The sequence below is a fragment of the Pogona vitticeps genome, chromosome 4, assembly GCF_051106095.1.
Source record: "Pogona vitticeps strain Pit_001003342236 chromosome 4, PviZW2.1, whole genome shotgun sequence".
Lineage (NCBI taxonomy): Eukaryota > Metazoa > Chordata > Lepidosauria > Squamata > Agamidae > Pogona > Pogona vitticeps.
In genome coordinates, this window is record NC_135786.1 from 163,467,068 (window position 1) to 163,486,356 (window position 19,289).

The following is a 19,289-nucleotide window of genomic DNA, read 5'->3' on the forward strand; positions in this document are numbered from 1 at the left end:
CTAGCATTTGCGTAATCTTTGGGATCACACCAACCCTTTACGTGTTGCTTCTGTGGTGGTAACTGTGGCTTAAGGACGTACATATCTGACCTACCTCCATTGTTCCATCAGTTTGCCTCTTCTATGCCTTCTTTCTGGTTCTTCTGCTAACACATCTTAGCTAGCAAAGTAGCAGGAGAGGATTCTGCTGGAATGAAAAGATTTTGGTAGGGGAAAGATAACTTTCTGGCAGAAGTGGCTTGTACCTAATCTTTGCCATCCCCTAGAGCTAGAGGTCCCCAGCCTTGGGCCTCCAGATGTTTTTTGGACTACAACTCCCAGAAGCCTTCACCACCACCTCTGCTGGCCAAGATTTCTGGGAGTTGAAGTCCAAGAAGATCTGGAGGTCCAAGGTTGGCGACCACTGCCCTAGAGCCAGCAAATCTTTGTGTTAGGAGTCATTGTTAGCTTTTAAGATTGCTTATAGGTATGTATTGTTTATCTGTAACCACTCTGAAAATACAGTATGCTGGTATTTGAGTATCTCAGAACCCTTGCCTATTTAACAGCTGGCTTCTGAAATTGCTGTTGTAAATGGATGGATACAATATGAAAGGTAGCTAGCCATTGCTGATGAGTCTGTTTCCTGAGTTTTCAAATAAGCTTAACAGTTTTCTGTAGGGTTCTGCATTCTTAGCAAAAGTGAGTATTCTTCTGTCTGGTTCTCATATATCTTATGTGATCCCCTGTGATCCCCATGTTGACAGAAGCAGCAGCACACATTAAATATGGAAAGGCATAACTTGTGTTTTTAAATGTGGTATATGTTATTTACTAAGTCTAACACACTTCTGAGTTATGAGTTTCAGAAATTTTTCTTTCCATTGTATTAAGTAATTCAGCACTGAAGTTTATACTTAATTCTTGTCTTTCTACAATATACTGTATCCCATTTCATAATAAGTCTGAAATTTCAACCAGGGTATTTGTTATCATCACAAACTGAAGATGGAATTACAACTTTAATTTAGGTAATTTAATTCAAATGCCTGTCTTGCTGCTAGAATTCCTGGAAGTAGTGATGATGATTGGGAGTGGGTTGCAGTGTTTTTATTTTGGAACCCTTCATGCTCGCATTTTTAGGAGGTTAGCTACTCAGTTCAATAACTACACATGAATTTTTTTTGTTTCAGCTTTATATAGAGTGAACATCTGCTTAATTTTGTGAGGGTTTAGAAAATAGTTTAGATGTATACATAATTTTGCAGACTCAGGAGGAGCCGTGAAGAATATGCTCATTTTTGAGCTTTCTGTAAGTTATTTGCCACCCTTGATGAGTGATTGGTTTAATTGTTGAGGGTGATGTGAAAATCTTGAAGATCCATACAGTTCCAGCCTGGTAGCATGCTAGGTACAGTATATCATCCTGGTAACATTTATGAGCTTTCCTGATGCATACTAGGAAAGCTGGCAGTATTTTCCAAAGTGGGTAGATAAACCATACTGGCCTAAATCTAGTCTGATATTGATGGCAGAGTTTCAGTTTTTGAGGGCCTTCGCTGCACTGCTCCCTGATCCAAAACTAGCTCCACCCCACCCCACCTGAAATTCAGAACAGTGTTTTATATGCTTTCAGAGGCTAGATCAAGGAGAATTGTGCGCTTCTATTTCATATGGATTCCATTCTTTCGTGGGTTCAGTGCTGGATGCAGCCCATTCCTTACTGTTTCCTACATGTTTATCACTTCTAACAGGAAAATCTGCCTACCTTGTAAGACTTGACCATGGGCATATTTCCTTCAATGGCTAGCATTCTTAGGTTGCAGCACTAAATTCGTTCACGTGGATTCATATCTGATAGACGTTGGTAGAATTAATCAGGAAGCATGATTATAATCAATCTGTTATTTAACCCTGTTAAGGAAATGTGCCTGTGCAGGAAAGTGAGATGTATGTATGCAATGTAGGACTGCCCTGGCCCAAACTTGATGTCCATGCTCTTCCTCGTGTCCTTTGTCTGCTGAAAGGGAAGGCCTGAATTATGTTTAAATTCCCATTCATCCAGATATGCTTAGAAGATCCCATGTGAGCAGGGATCCTTGCTTTTTCAGGGTTTTCATTCTCACAGAGGTTTCTAAACACATTCAAATGACTGTGCGTAGAAGCCTCTTTCTAACTGTCCCACTCACCACAAAAACTGCTGGGCCTGCACAGGCAAGGATGCTGGGTCAGGGGTCAAGGCACACAGCCCCACCATCTTTATGTGCTCTGCAGTTCCTTGTTTAAGGCACAACACTGCAAAATACTAGTCTTTCTTGCTGATCTTTATAATGCTATCATGTTGATTAGTTGGAGCACATGGATGTCTTTGATAATACTTTTAATATAAGTGGTCTGAGTGAGAAAAATGGGTCCTGGTTTATATAATACTGTCTAAGTATCTGAAATGACTTGGGGTAATCACAGTTGTTCCTAATCACAAGTGATCTACAGTGGGGTCTCGACTTACAAACTTAATCCGTATTGGAAGGCAGTTTGTAAGTCGAAAAGTTTGTAGGTCGAATCTGCATTTCCCATAGGAATGCATTGAAAACCATTTAATCTGTATCTGCTCGTTTCCGTCCATAGAAACTAATGGGAAGCTGCTATTCCGCCTTCTACCACTAGAGGGGGATATATTTTTGGTTTTTTTCTTAGGTCAAGAAAAGTTCAGGAAAGGAGGGGGGAGGCAGGGAACAGTTTTAAAAGCACTTTTGAAATCTTTTTTTTTCAACGAAGCCAATTTTAAAGCATGTTTTAAAGCATGTTGTGTTAATTGACCCAGGCTTTGCAAGCCAGAATGCCTCTCTCACTTTTTTCCCCCCTTTTTGGTTCGTCCCGTGTGTTTTTTTTTGTTTGTAACTTGAATCTAAGTGTGCAAGTCGAGTCAATATTTTTCTTTCAGAGTGGTTTGTAAGTCGAAATGTTTGTAACTAGAGCCGTTTGTAAGTCGAGGGTTGACTGTAATTGCTGTAGTAACTAATGTTTCCATTCCCCGCTGATCCACACTCAGAAACTAGAATGCAGCGTGTTCACACTTATTTATGGAAGTCATACCTATGCACTCTGATCTGATCACATTCAGTCAGTTCTTTCCTTTATGTTGAGGCTCATTTAGAGAGTTTGGTGCAGCTGCATGCTAGTGCTCATGTGTTTCTGCACCATACATTGTAATTAGCATAGTCAATTACAAATAACAACATTCAGAAGAATTTCCAGATGATTTACATGTCTATGTCGGTAGCAGGATGCTGTATACAGGTACCTTGCACTGATCTGTGGTTTGTCTCTCCTAATTTATTCATCTGAAATGATTAGCTGTACATGCACTTTATTATTTCATGCTGTCTGTAGTGTTCTTTGCTTCTGGCCCAGAGACTATGTAATTAGTTGACAATAGAGGCAGAGTACCCCTCTTATTGGCTAATGGGTTATCAATATGGTCAAAAGTGTCACTGTTGATAACCTGTTTAGGAATGAGAAAAGGAGGCATGAAGGGAAAGCTTCAAACTTGTAACCACAGGTATCTAGCCCACTGCTGGGGATCAGGTGGTAATGATCTTGGTCATTATTCTTTGTGATTCATATTTGCAATTGCAAGTAATTGCTGTGGTTAGATTTATAATATGTTGTTTATAATCAGAATTTGTTGAGGATTATAAAAAATAATCCCTGTGTGAGCTTCACAGAAGCTCACACAGAAAGAAATATGTTAATGTTAAAAGTGATAGTATAGTTTTGTTTCTGTGTTTGTCTTTGTTTTGATCTGATAACACTGTTATACTTGTGAATGTCCTAGAAATTATTCCTTGTGCAAAAAAGTTGTGGGCTGCTACTTTCCCTTTTTGTGTGTGTATGCTAAGATTGGTAGAATAGTACGGTGAGGTTTCTAAATACAAAATTAATTGTCTTACAAGTCATTTCAACAAGAAAATGTCAAACCTCTGAGATGTTTGTTTGCTGTGAGGTGGCAAATCACTACAATTGTACATAGCATTGCATGGCAGTGCTGGAATAAAGAATTAAGTTTCGTGATCAAGCAGATAAGAGTTCAACTTCAGTAGCAAAATGAATATTTTATAAAATTGTCATACTGTGTCTGTACAAAACATCCAGTTCAGTCATATTTTAAAATGATGCTATCATATACAAATCATGCAAAATATCAGTCTTCAGTAGTTTTTTTTTGCAAACTACCTTAGCAATATGACTAATACGAATAGTTTTGTAAAGATTTTAAATTAATCCAAATGGTATAATACAACTGGATACATTTTTATCTATTATAATTTTAAAAAACTGTATTAAAAATGGCATTTCCAGCATAATGGAGGAGTTGACAGTCTCTTGGATACAGTGAAGTTGTTTTTGGCATCTACTGAGATGAACTCACCTGTACGTATCAGCCTACTCAGGATTAGTGATACTGTGTGGTGTAAAAGGGTTGATGGATACTGATCATTTTCTTGTGTTTGGAGACAATAAAATTTAATATTAAAAAATGAAATGAAGCCTGGTAGGACTTTAATTTACTTTCTGTGTGGTATGAAGGATCCATGCGGCTTATGTTGAGAGCCTGCCTTGTCTTGTAGGTGGTGCTATGTGTGGCCATTTATTGTATCATACAGCTCAGAAATAACAAGGATAAGTCTGTGTGGGCCCCAAGATTACACAAAATCAAGAGTGGGTGATACCTTTTATTGGACAACTATAAACTCATACAAAGTGCAAGCTTATTTAGAGAAAACTGTACTTCCTCAGGCTCAGCACATGTACTTCACAGATAGTGTAAAACGCAATCCCAGGAGAACTGAATTCACCTCTCAGATGTGTAACATCAATGTTTGGAGCTTTGTCTACTTATATATATATATATATATATACATTGCACTATCCCTAAAGAAGTGGGGCTTTCTCTATGAAAACTTTCAATTTGAATGATTGATTTTATAGTGGCCCAATAAAAGGTATCGGCCAGCCTTGCATTTGTATAATCTTGGGGATTACACAGCTTTATCCTTCTATTTTTGTCTAGACTTCTGTTGTGCATTTTCTAATTCATTTGATAATTAGTTGAGTGCGTTGTCTGGATCTCTTAAGATTAGAAAACTATGCACAAACTTAGTGAGGTGTACTTTGTGTAAGTAAGTGTAACATCAGGCTACGCTGGATAAAGCAGTTTCTGAGATTTAATTTGAAGATAGAGGGAGGCCGATTGTTTTTGCAATAGTTGGTGGATCCTGAATAATATTTTTGTAGCTGCCTCTGGATGTTTTGGTTACAAGAAACGTTAGTAGTTTTCAGTTGGCGTTACTATTTCGGAAACTTTGCCTTTATGTTGATACGAGCATGAGGTGGGATTTTCCCCACCTTTCTAGTCATGTGATCTTGAGCTAATCAGAGAGCCTTAATCACATGAACTCTGATGTTTCTGTGGGTGGGGGAAGTCCCTTCTTTCCAATTTCATTGTTGGAGGCTACGTGCAAAAATATGCTTATTGCTATAGTATAAAAGTTTGAGAGATAGCACTGAAATGGTTTAGAGAATTCTACTAACTTAGAAGAAATATTTTATTATAGGAAGAGTCACAAAGCATCTGTTTAACATGGAGCTTATCGGTTGAGTAATGTGCACAGGATTTCTGCTGCCTTTTTTCTGGAGAACAGATCAAATACTTTCTTCCAAAAAAAAAAAAGCATCAAAAAAGAAATCAGGCAGTGACTTAAGAAAAACTGTTAAAGGTTGTGGATATAGTTTTGAGAGAAGTGATGATGTTGAAACCACCATAGTCATGGGTAGATCACTTCTTAATGAAACTTGTATCAGTTATGAAGAACTTATCCTGGAGTGGTTGGAAGGATCCTATTCCTGGGACATGAGGAATCCAGGTCTTTTGAATGCTTTGGAGATTTTTCTGGTCCTCATGATTTTAGAGTTAAAAGTTTGTTTTGTGGATGTAGCTAGTTGGGAATTGGTGACTCGGCACTTGCCTGGCTCCGTTCCTTCTTGGGGGACCGTCCCCAGAGAGTTCAGCTTGGGGAGAGCGTCTCTGCCCCGTGGAGTCTCAACTGTGGGGTTCCACAGAGGTCAATTATCTCCCCAATGCTGTTTAACATCTATATGAGGCCGCTGGGTAGGGTCATTAGGGGATGTGGGGCTTCGTGTCATCAATATGCCGATGACACCCAGCTCTACATCTCCTTTTCACCAACTGCAGGTGATGCTGTCCTTTCCCTTCAGCGTTGCCTGGGGGCCGTACTGCAATGGATGCAGGAGAACGGACTGAGGCTGAATCCAGATAAGATGGAAGTTCTGAGGGTGGGTGCCGCCATGGTAGGTGGCTTGGGTGGCTCTCTCACATTTGGGGGGACCACCTTGGCCGCGAAGAGTGGGGTCCGCAGCCTCGGCATATATTTGGACCCGACGCTCACCATGGAAACTCAGGTGGCGTCGGTAGTCCGCACCGCATTTTTCCATCTTTGGCAGATTGCCCGGCTGCGACCCTATCTCGACATGGGGGCGCTCACTACCTTGGTGCATGCGCTCTTAATCTCAAGATTAGATCACTGTAACGCGCTCTACGTGGGGCTGCCTTTGAGGCTGACACGGAAAATTCAGGTGGTGCAGAATGCGGCGGCCAGGCTCCTTACAGGAGTGAGAAAATATCAACACATCTCTCCAACGCTGGCTGCATTGTATTGGCTGCCCATCTGTTTCCGTGTCAACTTCAAAGTTTTAATGCTTACTTATAAGGCCCTAAACGGTTTAGGACCTCGATATTTGGCGGAACGCCTCCTCCCACCAAGGTCTACCCGGATCACCCGCGTGAGTCAGGAGGTGAGGCTGAGGAGCCTAACGCCGAGAGAGGCCCGGAAGGAGAAGACACGAAACCGTGCCTTCTCGGCAGTGGCTCCTCGCCTCTGGAACAATCTCCCTCTGGCGATTTGCGTGGCCCCCACGCTGGGCACCTTTAAAACCCAATTAAAAACATGGCTGTTTATTCAGGCCTTCCCTCCAGCCAACTCTTGATTTTTTCTTACTTTTCCTTTTTATTTTTACTGCTGTTCTTGTTTGATTATTATGTATTTGTCTATGTTTTATTATTTGATTTTATATTTGGAAGCCGCCTAGAGTGGTCCGGTGGGCCAGATAGGCAGGGTATAAATTAAATAAATAAATAAATAGTTGCCCAGGCTCTTGTGAAGAAGAGTCAGATATAAGCATCAATCAAACAAACACATGAATCATATGTTTGCTTCTGGTGTACTCTGGGAACTGAAGAAGTCCTGTAATTGTACTTTATACTGTCACATAAAAATAATGTTGTGATTTGTGTTTTCAAAATACAGATACAGCTCAGTATGAGAGTATGATATAGTAAGTTGTTTACAAGGGTAAAGTGCTAGGAAGGAAGATGGAGATAGCTGAGATTCTTCTTTAATGAGGTGTGGCTTACATATTCCTTTGAATAATGTATATTGTTTGCTTATGTTCTTTCATATACATGAGCTGTTTCACACCAAGATCTAGGAGTAATTGGAAGCTACTGTACTCTTGTTTTAACAACACATTTCATGTATTTTAAATGTATGGCATTATGAACCTTAAACTAGCCTGGAGAGTATAAAGCCAATTCTGACACAGTGGCTTCCTCCCCAGGCATTCCACACACTCTGTCTGCCTGTGTCTCTCAGCATCTGTGTTATGTTAAGCTCTGGTGTATTTCCCATGCACATTTCTTCATTTATTAACTTCTTAGAGGACAGAACAGTGGCACTATAGCTGTAGACAGCAGCTGGTTTCTCTGGGCAGCTTTACAGAGATATCTGCTTCCTAAATGACAGACTTTGAGGGGGTCCTCAGAGTAAAGGCATGGCGGGAGGGTGGAATAACTTACAAAATCACTCGTGCCAAGGTTAGAAGAAATTTAGTTAGTCACTCAGCCCTCTCCAGCACCTTGGAGCTAGGCATTGAGGAAAGTGACCTCTCTGTGTACAGTTGGCCTATAAGTGGAAATGTGTCTTTCTCCTCTTCCTCTCCCTCAAGTAACAGCAGTTTGTGTTGTGCAACATGTTGTGCCTTTTCTGTAACTTATCACCTGTTTCCAACTTTGTTTTCCTGATACTATGGGTGTATTGCTTAGAATTCTTGATCCAGAATGCGATAGGCAGGGCAGGGATAATTGATTGCTAAGGCAGAAGATAGAAAATTCATTCCACTGTTCCTGGTTTTTGAGAAACTTGCTTTTTAAATGTGGCAGTATAACTCATGTGTCTCTTTGCTTTGAACTTAGTTAATCATTGAATTTAGCTTTTGATCATGTAATTATATTGAAGGTTAAAGGGAAATTAGGGTTTATTACTTGGAATATGTAGCAATATAAATAGCCAATGATGCAAATAACAATTAAAGTACTTGTTAAGTTTATTTTTATTTAATCAGTTCTCAACTGCAACAGAACTGGTATGTTACAATTAATGAGCATAAAGAGACGACGTTTATGCAATGCTTGCTTTTGGGTACCAACCATGGTCTCTCAGCCAAGGCTGTATTCTCTATATTGTACCATATATTACAACCTTGTGTAGATGGTGCACATATTGCAGAATGACTGTGCTGGTGTATTGCTGGATATTTTCGCACCAGTGCAGAGAAATGGCATGTGACATTGTGGGCTTCAGTCTTTACAGGCTGACCTGAGGACTCTCTGAACTCAGTGAGACTTCCTTTCCAGTAGTCATGGCTAGGATTATATTGCTACTTAACCTGTTTTTATTAAACTATTCCCTTGCCTTCTGGAACAATTTTAAATGTAGGGTGTTGTTGTTTTGGCAATACTGTACAGACTTGTCAAAACTTTTGATACTTTTATTTTATTGCCTAACTTCTTCTGATTTGAACTGGGTTTTAGAAGGATGTATTGAAAGCTTTTGTACCCACTGTTCAACCAGAAAGGACTTGCAGATCAAGAAAACCAAACAGTTCCTGGCCTCAGACTTACAAACTACAAAAGACAGAATGTTGAAGGGATAAGGGGATGAGAAGGGAAAGAAAAACAATTTAAAAACGGGTACCAGTTTTTAATATGGCAGAGATCACAGAATGACAAGTGGAATGCAGATGCAGTGCAGTGCAGCTAGAAGTTATTGGTTATCTTATCATAACCATCTGGATTCAGAAGTTGTTCAAAGACGAGGAACCACAAATAGCTGGCCTTTCAGCTGAACTGATGAAGTTGCCCTGCTACTTGCTTCTCCCCTTCTTGTTGAGGGGAGAGGGCTGGCCTGGCCAAGCTGACTTTGCAATAGGGTTTCAGGTGGCCTTGATTTCCTTCTGTTGCAGGTCCTTATTAGCCGTAGGGCTTGGAAAAGTACTTTAAAAAGGAATTTGTTGTGTTGGAAAACTCCCAAAAGTAATTAATTACTGTTAGATTTCTCTCTCCACTTTTTGTCCTTAGTTAACTCATTACTTTATTGTTTTTGTTAATTTTATGTTGCTATATATTTTTTAAGTTGATAAGGCAGTGGTATGAAGCTTGAAAAGTTCTGCCACAAATGCCTCTAAATATATATAAAAATACAAAAAAGTCCCTAAAAGTAACCCAAAAGAAACTAGAAAACATCATGTGTCCCTTCCTTTTTTGTGGTTTCCTCTTTATGCTGCCTTTGAAATGATATTTTATGGCACACTACTTAAAAAGTAGAGTGTTGGTAACTGTGTTACTTTTGACTTGTTATTTCCATGCTCTGTAAGGCTGCTAAGAGGCTTTTGTCAATTTATTTGATAGTACTGTATATTTAGATTTATCCAAGTAATCTGCCCTCTCTAATTTGAACTTAAATTCTGTTAAATGTTTTGTTTTTGTGGGTGAACAGTGATCATATTCATTTGAATCTAGAAGCCAGATGTTGTCATCATTCATGTGCCATGTGCTCATGTACATAGCCCATTTGCTTCTGCTTAGCTCCTCATACCACTAAGGGTGTTTAAACTAACCAGAAATTGAACTCTCTGTAAACACGGCCAGGTCCACTATCAAAACTGAAGCCATTGTCATAGAAAGTTAAGTTAGACAAGGGCACTGTTTGCCATTGCTGTGATTTAGGAATCCAGAGGTTAATCAAGAGTAAGAGTTGCAGAAAGCTGAATATTCTAGCAGTTGCACTTAATTTCAGGTTATTCAGAAACAGTAAATAGAAAATTAGGCCTCAAATAAGACTGCTGTTTTGTGTCACTTCACTCTTAAAGATTTCATCAGTTAGGTCTTGAGGGAGCTGTAGAACACTTCTCTTTGTCTGAGTAAATGAGAGTAGCTTTTAGAATTTTGGTGACAATTTGTTGGTTGGAATTCTGTTTTGTTACTTTTTATTAAAAAAGGTAGTTTAGGCTACACAAACAGCATAGATCACCATGTAGTTGTTAGAAGTCAGTGTCAGCGACAGTGATGGGTCATGTGTTTTAAACATTTCTCCTATGAAGAAAAGTGTTTTTAAAGTAAGTGCATTCAGAGAAGATGATGATGCTAGGACTTTTTTCGGTGGCCTAGTTTTATATGTATAGGAGGATTTATTTTTAATGGACATTATGCATGCTTGATCTAGATGGCTATGTTAGAATGGGTGTAAAGAAATTCAGAGAAGCAGAATACTGTACAGTGGTGCCTCGCAAGACAGCTTTAAATTTTCGTTCCGTGAAAATTGCTGTTAAGCGAAAACATCGTCTTGCGAAACACGTTTTCCCATTGAAATGCATTGAAAACCTCATAATCCGTTCCAATGGAAACGGATTGTCATTGTAAAGCGAAAATTCCCATAGGAAACATCGTTAAGCGAAATGCGGTTCCCAAGCGAAGACAGCCATCTAACAAAACAGAGACCATTAAAAGACTCGTATAGTGAAGCAAGACCAAGCTGTCAAAAACATCGTAAAGCGAAAAACAGGGACCTAAAATGTAATCGTCTTGCAAGGCGAGGTCCCTAACATCATAAAGTGAAAATCGCCCAGAGGAAACATCGTTAAACGAAGCACAAGATCGCTCCGAAAACCTCATCGTAAAGCAAATTCGTCATCATGCGAAGCAATCGTCTTGCGAGGCACCACTGTAATTTGTTTAGTCTACCAACCCAGCATTGAGTTGCTGGGAGAATAATTATTGGTTATCCCAAATTAAGTGATGAGGAATTAAACTTTCTGCTGATATATTACTACTCCTAGCTACTCTTCATTCTATTTTAGGACCTGTAGAATGGTCCCCTGACCATTGTAATATTTGTTTTATCTCCTGCAGGGCAGAGCAGTGTAGTTTTGAGGGTTCTGGAAGGCATGCTAGAAAATGCAAATACCACCTGGCAACGGTTTCATATTTTTATTAAGTATCTAACTGAAACTTTTTTTAACTTAAGTGGGTATACAGATTAATGTAATTCATCCTGAAGAAAGTAATATGGTCTGCCAGTATTTGTTAGTTATATAGTGCAGCTAGCACTTGCGGTTTGAGTGTGTGTTTGTCTATAGACTTATGGGTTGACAGATTAATGCACTTGCAGAAAAAGGTAGAAAGAAGCAAGAGGCAGTGCTTTACCAAATGAAAAAGTATGGCAGGTCTCTTTGGAATTTGATCTATTGTACAAGTTTTTAAAGGTCTGCTACAGAGTGCTATACAAATCGGGAATATCACAAGCCTTTACTTGACAATGCTCTGTAGCAGAGCTTTAAAATATTTTCAAGGAGGAGACATATAATATCATGATGCATCTGGAGTGTCTTCCTCAGTTATGGATGGCTCCGGCATGTCATTATATTAATTCCTCTTAAAACTGTCTTTGGATAGAGTATTTTCTAAGTAACCATCTGATGCATTTCCTTGAAGTGGTAGTGCTCCCTTGATAGAAACCATCTAGATGTCCTATAGTAACTAGTCATTGTGGGGAAAAACAAAACAAAACAAAAAACATTAATTGCCCTGAGATGAGACACCTGCAGAGTGAACACAGTGATTCAATTAATCCACAGCTAAAAGATTCATATGGATTAGGCATATAATTTCTGTTGACAGCTTTGACATGCCTACCACCAAACAGAGAGGAGGATTCTCTATCTCCCTATATTGCTTGGAGAGGGCTGATTATAGAAGGAAAAGTAAAGCCTAAATTGATGCTGCTGAATGCAGCCAAAGGACCTCTATACTTCTGGGTAGGGACATGAAAATAATACATTCAATTGATTTACCTACCTTTCAACACCATCTGTTTTGTCTATTGCAATCCTTATTCATCCTTATTTCTCCGTGGTCACTCCTATTCTTTCTATGTTCTTACTGTGTTTCATCAGCAGTTGATCTCAAATTAATCTTCAAATAATTTTAACAGCTAGGATAGCAGCCCATATTTGGGAAAAAAACACCTTAGATTAGAAAGATAACAAAAAAGCACAACCCACAAAAATGGTCACATATTATTTTTTCTGTTTGCAAAAGCAGCTTGCTCAAAGTTGTCAGCAACACATTACAGACAACACAGGGATTTCCCCACCAACTGCTTGAAGTGAAATTTCCCCTCTAAATGTTTCCTGTTTTGTTTTTAATTGTAGCATCCTGGAGCACAATGAAAGAGTTTTAATGCAAAGATTTCAGATAAAAAGTGCTGCAGCAACTCATTGGTGCAAGGAGGAAGAGAAAGTCTCGCCACTGTACCTTGGAACACTCCTATTATTTGAAGTAAGTAGTGGAAAGAGTTTTTGCTGTAGGGGAATAGCTGTTAATTTGTATTTTGTTTTATTCTTCTGTCTCAAGTTGAGCATTGATATTTCTTTCAAAGCATGCAGATAAATTAAACATAAAGGTTTCAGTTCTGTGTGCGATTCTCCCATTCATAGAGAAATACAGGTTTGCTTTTCAACAGAACAGAGGTTCACAGGTAGGTGATCTGCTCTCCTGCTAAGGTTTATAATCCAGTTCTCCATATTGGATGACCTAATTTGCACATTATGTAAATTATTGTTAGGCAGTCTTAAATGCATAATATGCAGATTTGCAGATGAACGAATGTAGTTTTCCATTACGTGCAAATTAAGAATATTGATTTGTTGTTACAGTATTTTTCTACCAGTATATTGCATCTTTTTGTTGTTGTTTAGTTGTTTAGTCGTGTCCGACTCTTCGTGACCCCATGGACCAGAGCACGCCAGGCCCTCCTGTCTTCCATTGCATCTTCAGGATTATTTATATAATAAACACTGATCTGACAAAACTAATATAGTATAATTGTTAGAGCCTTGGACATGAAATGGAAGCCTAAGTTCAAATTTCTGCTTAGTCACAAAGCTTATTTGGTATTCTTGGGCCAGTCAGTATTTCTCACCTAAGCATGTCTTACATGATTTTTTTTAATAAGAAGGGGAGAAGGGAACTAGATGAAGCAGCTGTTTGTATCTGTGGTGCATATGTTTTCGAAAGGACATTTTGCCACACATGATATTCTCATGAGATGAGTATCCTTTTGTGCTGTCAGTTGATGGCAAAACAGCCCTAAATGAGAATACCGTAGAAATGAGAATACCATAGAAATCCCTGTCATCTGATTTGTGGTTTCTGTGATGATGTTGTGGACTAAACTCTGTCCAGCCACCTATACACACTTAGATTTTTCATGTCCTTCCAATTGTATTTAACTTCTAATTGTGTTGCACCAGTTTACTTAGGCTGCAGCTACACAGTGGGGAAAATCTACATGAATATGCTGAGAATTTGCACCCAGAAAGTCAGGTTTCCCTGGCTGAATTTGCTTTAGCTGGCTAAACAGGAGTGAGAAGAGGGAGAATAGGAAATGGCCAGTTAGCCCTTGTTTGCAGCTTGTTAGGACAGATTTTGCTATATAGCTTTCCAGATTTATAGGTAGCATGACAAAAGCAGAGCTGTTTGTTTGTTCAGTCGTTTAGTCGTGTCCGACTCTTCGTGACCCCATGGACCAGAGCACGCCAGGCCCTCCTATCCTCCACCGCCTCCCGGAGTTGTGTCAAATTCATGTTGGTTGCTTCGATGACACTGTCCAACCATCTAATCCTTGGTCGTCCCCTTCTCCTCTTGCCTTCACACTTTCCCAACATCAAAGTCTTTTCCAAGGAGTCTTCTCTTCTCATGAGATGGCCAAAGTACTGGAGCCTCAGCTTCAGGATCTGTCCTTCCAATGAGCACTCGGGGTTGATTTCCTTTAGAATTGATAGGTTTGTTCTCTTTGCAGTCCAGGGAACTCTCAAGAGTCTCCTCCAGCACCACAATTCAAAGGCATCAATTCTTCGGCGGTCAGCTTTCTTTATGGTCCAGCTTTCACTTCCATACAACACTACAGGAAAAACCATAGCTTTGACTATTCGGACTTTTGTTGGCAAGGTGATGTCTCTGCTTTTTAAGATGCTGTCAGGGTTTGTCATTGCTTTCCTCCCAAGAAGCAGGCGTCTTTTAATTTCGGGGCTGCTGTCTCCATCTGCAGTGATCATGGAGCCCAAGAAAGTAAAATCTGTCACTGCCTCCATATCTTCCCCTTCTATTTCCCAGGAGGTGATGGGACCAGTGGCCATGATCTTAGTTTTTTTGATGTTCAGTTTCAGACCGTTTTTTGCACTCTCGTCTTTCACCCTCATTACAAGGTTCTTTAGTTCCTCCTCACTTTCCGCCATCAGAGTGGTATCATCTGCATATCGGAGGTTGTTGATATTTCTTCCTGCAATCTTAATTCCAGCTTGGGATTCCTCCAGTCCAGCCTTCCGGATGATGTATTCTGCATATAAGTTAAATAAGCAGGGTGACAGTATACAGCCTTGTCGTACTCCTTTCCCAATTTTGAACCAATCCGTTGTTCCATATCCAGTTCTAACTGTTGCTTCCTGTCCCACATATAGGTTTCTCAGGAGATGGATAAGGTGGTCAGGCACACCCATTTCTTTTAGGACTTGCCATAGTTTGCTGTGGTCCACACAGTCAAAGGCTTTTGCATAGTCAATGAAGCAGAAGTAGATGTTTTTCTGGAACTCTCTGGCTTTCTCCATAATCCAGCGCATGTTGGCAATTTAGTCTCGAGTTCCTCTGCCCCTTCGGAATCCCGCTTGTACTTCTGGAAGTTCTCGGTCCACATACTGCTGAAGCCTACCTTGGAGGATTTTGAGCATAACCTTGCTGGTGTGTGATGAGTGCAATTGTCCGGTAGTTGGAGCATTCTTTGTCACTCCCCTTCTTTGGTATTGGGATGTAGACTGATCTTTTCCAGTCCTCTGGCCACTGTTGAGTTTTCCAAACTTGTTGGCATATTGAATGTAGCACCTTAACAGCATCATCCTTTAAGATTTTAAATAGTTCAACTGGAATAACATCACCTCCACTGGCCTTGTTGTTAGCCAGGCTTTCTAAGGCCCACTTGACCTCACTCTCCAGGATGTCTGGCTCTAGGTCAGCAACTATATTGTCTGGGTTGTCCGGGATATCCAAAACTTTCTGATATAATTCCTCTGTGTATTCTTGCCACCTCTTCTTGATGTCTTCTGCTTCTGTGAGGTCCCTTCCATTTTTGTCTTTTATCATGTCCATCTTTGCACAAAATTTTCCTCTAATATCTCCAATTTTCCTGAACAGATCTCTGGTTTTTCCTTTTCTGTTATTTTCCTCTATTTCTTTGCATTGTTCATTTAAGAAGGCCCTCTTGTCTCTCCTTGCTATTCTTTGGAAGTCTGCATTCAATTTTCTGTAACTTTCCCTATCTCCCCTGCATTTTGTTTCCCTTCTCTTTTCTGCTATTTGTAAGGCCTCGTTGGACAGCCACTTTGCTTTCTTGCATTTCCTTTTCTTTGGGATGGTTTTTGTTGCTGCCTCCTGTACAATGTTATGAGCCTCTATCCAAAGTTCTTCAGGCACTCTGTCCACCAAATCTAGTTCCTTAAATCTGTTCTTCACTTCCACTGTGTATTCATAAGGGATTTGGTTTAGATTATACCTGAGTGGCCCAGTGGTTTTTCCTACTCTCTTCAGTTTAAGCTTGAATTTTGCTATGAGAAGCTGATGATCAGAGCCACAATCAGCTCCAGGTCTTGTTTTTGCTGACTGTATAGAGCTTCTCCATCTTTGGCTGCAGAGAATATAGTCAATCTGATTTTGATGTTGCCCATCTGGTGATTTCCATCTGTAGAGTCACCTCTTGTGTTGTTGGAAAAGGGTGTTTGTGATGACCAGCTTGTTCTCTTGACAAAACTCTATTAGCCTTTGCCCTGCTTAGTTTTGAACTCCAAGGCCAAACTTCCCTGTTGTTCCTTTTATCTCTTGACTCCCTACCTTAGCATTCCAGTCCCCCAGAATGAGAAGAACATCCTTCTTCGGTGTCAGTTCTAGAAGGTGTTGTAAATCTTCATAAAATTGTTCAATTTCAGTCTTCTCAGCAATGGAGGTTGGTGCATAAACTTGGATTATTGTGATGTTGAAAGGTCTGCCTTGGATACGTATTGACATCATTCTATCATTTTTGAGATTATATCCCATTACGGCTTTTCCCACTCTTTTGTTGACTATGAGGGCTACTCCATTCCTTCTACGGGATTCTTGCCCACAATAGTAGACATGATAATCATCTGAGTTGAAATCACCCATTCCTGTCCATTTTAGTTCACTGATGCCCAGGATGTCGATGTTTATTCTTGCCATCTCCTGTTTGACCACCTCCAGCTTCCCAAGGTTCATAGATCTTACATTCCAGGTTCCTATGCAGTATTTTTCTTTCCAGCATCGGACTTTCCTTTCACTTCCAGGCACGTCCACAGCTGATCGTCCTTTCGTCTTTGGCCCATCCACTTCATCAGCTCTGGAGCTACTTGTACTTGTCCTCCGCTCTTCCTCAGTAGCATGTGTTACATACAGCACTGATGTTACCTGTCTGTCATGGGTTTGGAGGGAAAGTTCCATCCTATGGGGAGTGGAAGGCGGGACATCAGGAGGAGGGGCTGTACTGTATATATATGTGAAGCCTGTGTGGTGAAGAGGAGACGCTGGGATGTGAAGAAGCAGCAGCTGGGAAGAAGAAGCTGGTGTGGGAGTCTGTGTGTCAGACAGGGTACTACTGTGTGTCAGTCAGTACCAACCTGATAGGTTCAGGTGTCTGTAGGGTTAGCCAGAACTGATAGGTTCAGGGTCTGTGCTTCAAGTTAAGTGTTCTGTGTGAACCAAACTGTGTGTATGTATGATTGAGACTAAGCCACGTTACTGTATCTTATTCACTTGATCATTTTATTTTCCCTGTGTGTTGTTTAAATAAACCTTATTCCTTTATTTGTTAAAAATCCATTCCTGGTCTGTGTGACTCCTTACAGGGAATGGTTGGTGGCAGCTTAGTGAAACTGTGGCATATCCCAGTAGGTCTGGGTTTGTCACATTGATTGGTGGCAGCGGTGGGATACGACTGGTCCAGTTGTCCAGTGGTACAGCAAAGCCTTGGCAAGTGTGCCCAGAGCAAGGGGGGTCTAGTCAGGGACAATCTGAGGGCACGTAGGTAATCTTCTAGGCGTACCTCACGGGGAGGTGCGCTAGTGGAAGAACGTGCCAACTGGGGACTAGATTAGGGAGCTCTGAGGCAACCTGTTTTGGCGGGAAAAAGGCTGAGGCAAAACTGTGCGAAGTAGCAGTGATCTAGCCTGTCTGCTGAGAGGCCTAGCAGAGGGGGGTAGACTCTGGCTTGCAACAGTTGCAAGTTAGTGCTGAAGAACAGCAGCACTCTATAGAAGGCTGGTTCTGAGGCAAAAGAGAAAAAAAGTGGTCGCTTTATTTTGAGGCTTGACTTTTGAAAGCAGCCTGTTCTGGGGGGGGGGGATTATGCCCTTGACTCGAAGCCAAATGGCAGAAATGGGTGAAGTGAAAGACCCCCAGGTTGACCAAGGTTCTGAGGATGAATTTGGCTCAGTGCAGGATGACAGCACGGGAGAACAGAACCCAGAGCTCAGGAAATTGCTCATAGCCCAACAGCATGAACTGAGGGTGAGGGAGATGGAGGAAAGGGAAAGAGAGAAACAAAGGCAATTTGAAATAGAGAGAATGGAAAGAGAAGAAAGATTGGAGAGAGAGAAAATGGCGTTTGAATTAAGAAAATTGGAACTGATGAATCAGAACAATAATAACAATAGGGATTCTGAGGGAGGCCAATTGTCTAAAACTGACCTGAAGAAATTCCCTGTGTACCACAAGGGAGATTGTCCTGAGGTGTTCTTTTCCTTAGTGGAAAGAGCGTTTGTGGACTTCTCAGTAAGGGAAACTGAGAAGATGACCATTATGCGATCTTTAATCAGTGGCAGCCTGGCAGAAGTCTATGCAGAGATGCCAGAGGAACTGATGAAAGATTTTGCAGAATTTAAAAAACTGGTGTTTGCCAGACATGGGATAAATGCGGAACAGCTGAGGCAAAGATTCAGGTCACTCACCAAGAAACCAGAGCAGACTTTTACCCAAGTGGGGGCCCAATTGGTGAGGCTGCTAGAGAAATGGCTATCTCAGGAGGGGACAGAGACCTGTCAGCAGCTCAAAGACTTGATAGCGCTGGAACAGTTCTATTCAGTCCTGCATGGGGAACTGAAGTTCCAGGTGAGGGAAAGGAAACCGAAATCTGTGGCAGAAGCAGCCGAAATCGCAGATTTTATTTACCAGATAAGAAAGCCCTTAGGTGAGGAGGAGAAATCTGTAGGAAAACCTAAAGAAACCTACAGCAAGTACTCTCAGGGACCAGGAAGAAACCAGCAAGGGGGAGGGGCCCATGGTGAAGGGAAGCCCTCAGACATGAAACCAAGACCTCAGATTTTGGAGGGAAAACCAAAACAAGATGAGAAAGACTCAAAATATAGCAGAAAATGTTATTTCTGTCAGGGAAAGGGCCATCTAATCTCAGAGTGTGAGAAATTAAAGCAGCTAAAAGGAATTGTGCCTCAGGATTTGAGTGGAACCAAGCCAAAGGCTGTGTTCTGTGTCCAGAAAGAGCAAAGCTCCTTGTCACTGAGGGAGCCTGTTGCCATGGCTACTCAATCTGGAACAGTGACATCTGCTGATCAGGCTGAGGAAAATGGTCCTCTTGTGGAGGTCAAGCGCTGCTTACTTGTGAGAACAGATTCACAGTTGTTCGAAACAGCAGGGGTGGACGTAGGAATACTTGACCATCAGTATCGGGGGTTAAGGGATACTTGTTCCCAGGTGACCCTGTGCCATCCAGATATTATTCCTAGGGAGTATATAATCCCGAATGAGAGCCTAAAGGTGG

The 19,289-nt window shown here is 40.9% G+C and overlaps 1 protein-coding gene across 31 annotated transcripts in view; it reads left to right on the forward strand.

Moving 5' to 3' along the window:
• The window catches only part of ATXN1 (ataxin 1), a 303,188-nt gene that overhangs the window by 72,152 nt on the left and 211,747 nt on the right, over positions 1-19,289 (forward strand). For 23 of the 31 annotated variants that reach the window (XM_078393465.1, XM_078393470.1, XM_072998646.2 and 20 more), the window contains one exon: positions 12,607-12,733. The exons of the other annotated variants lie outside the window; for them this stretch is intronic. The gene's annotated coding sequence lies outside the window, so the exon portion shown is untranslated. The remainder of the gene's footprint in view (positions 1-12,606; positions 12,734-19,289) is intronic. 31 annotated transcript variants of the gene reach the window in all.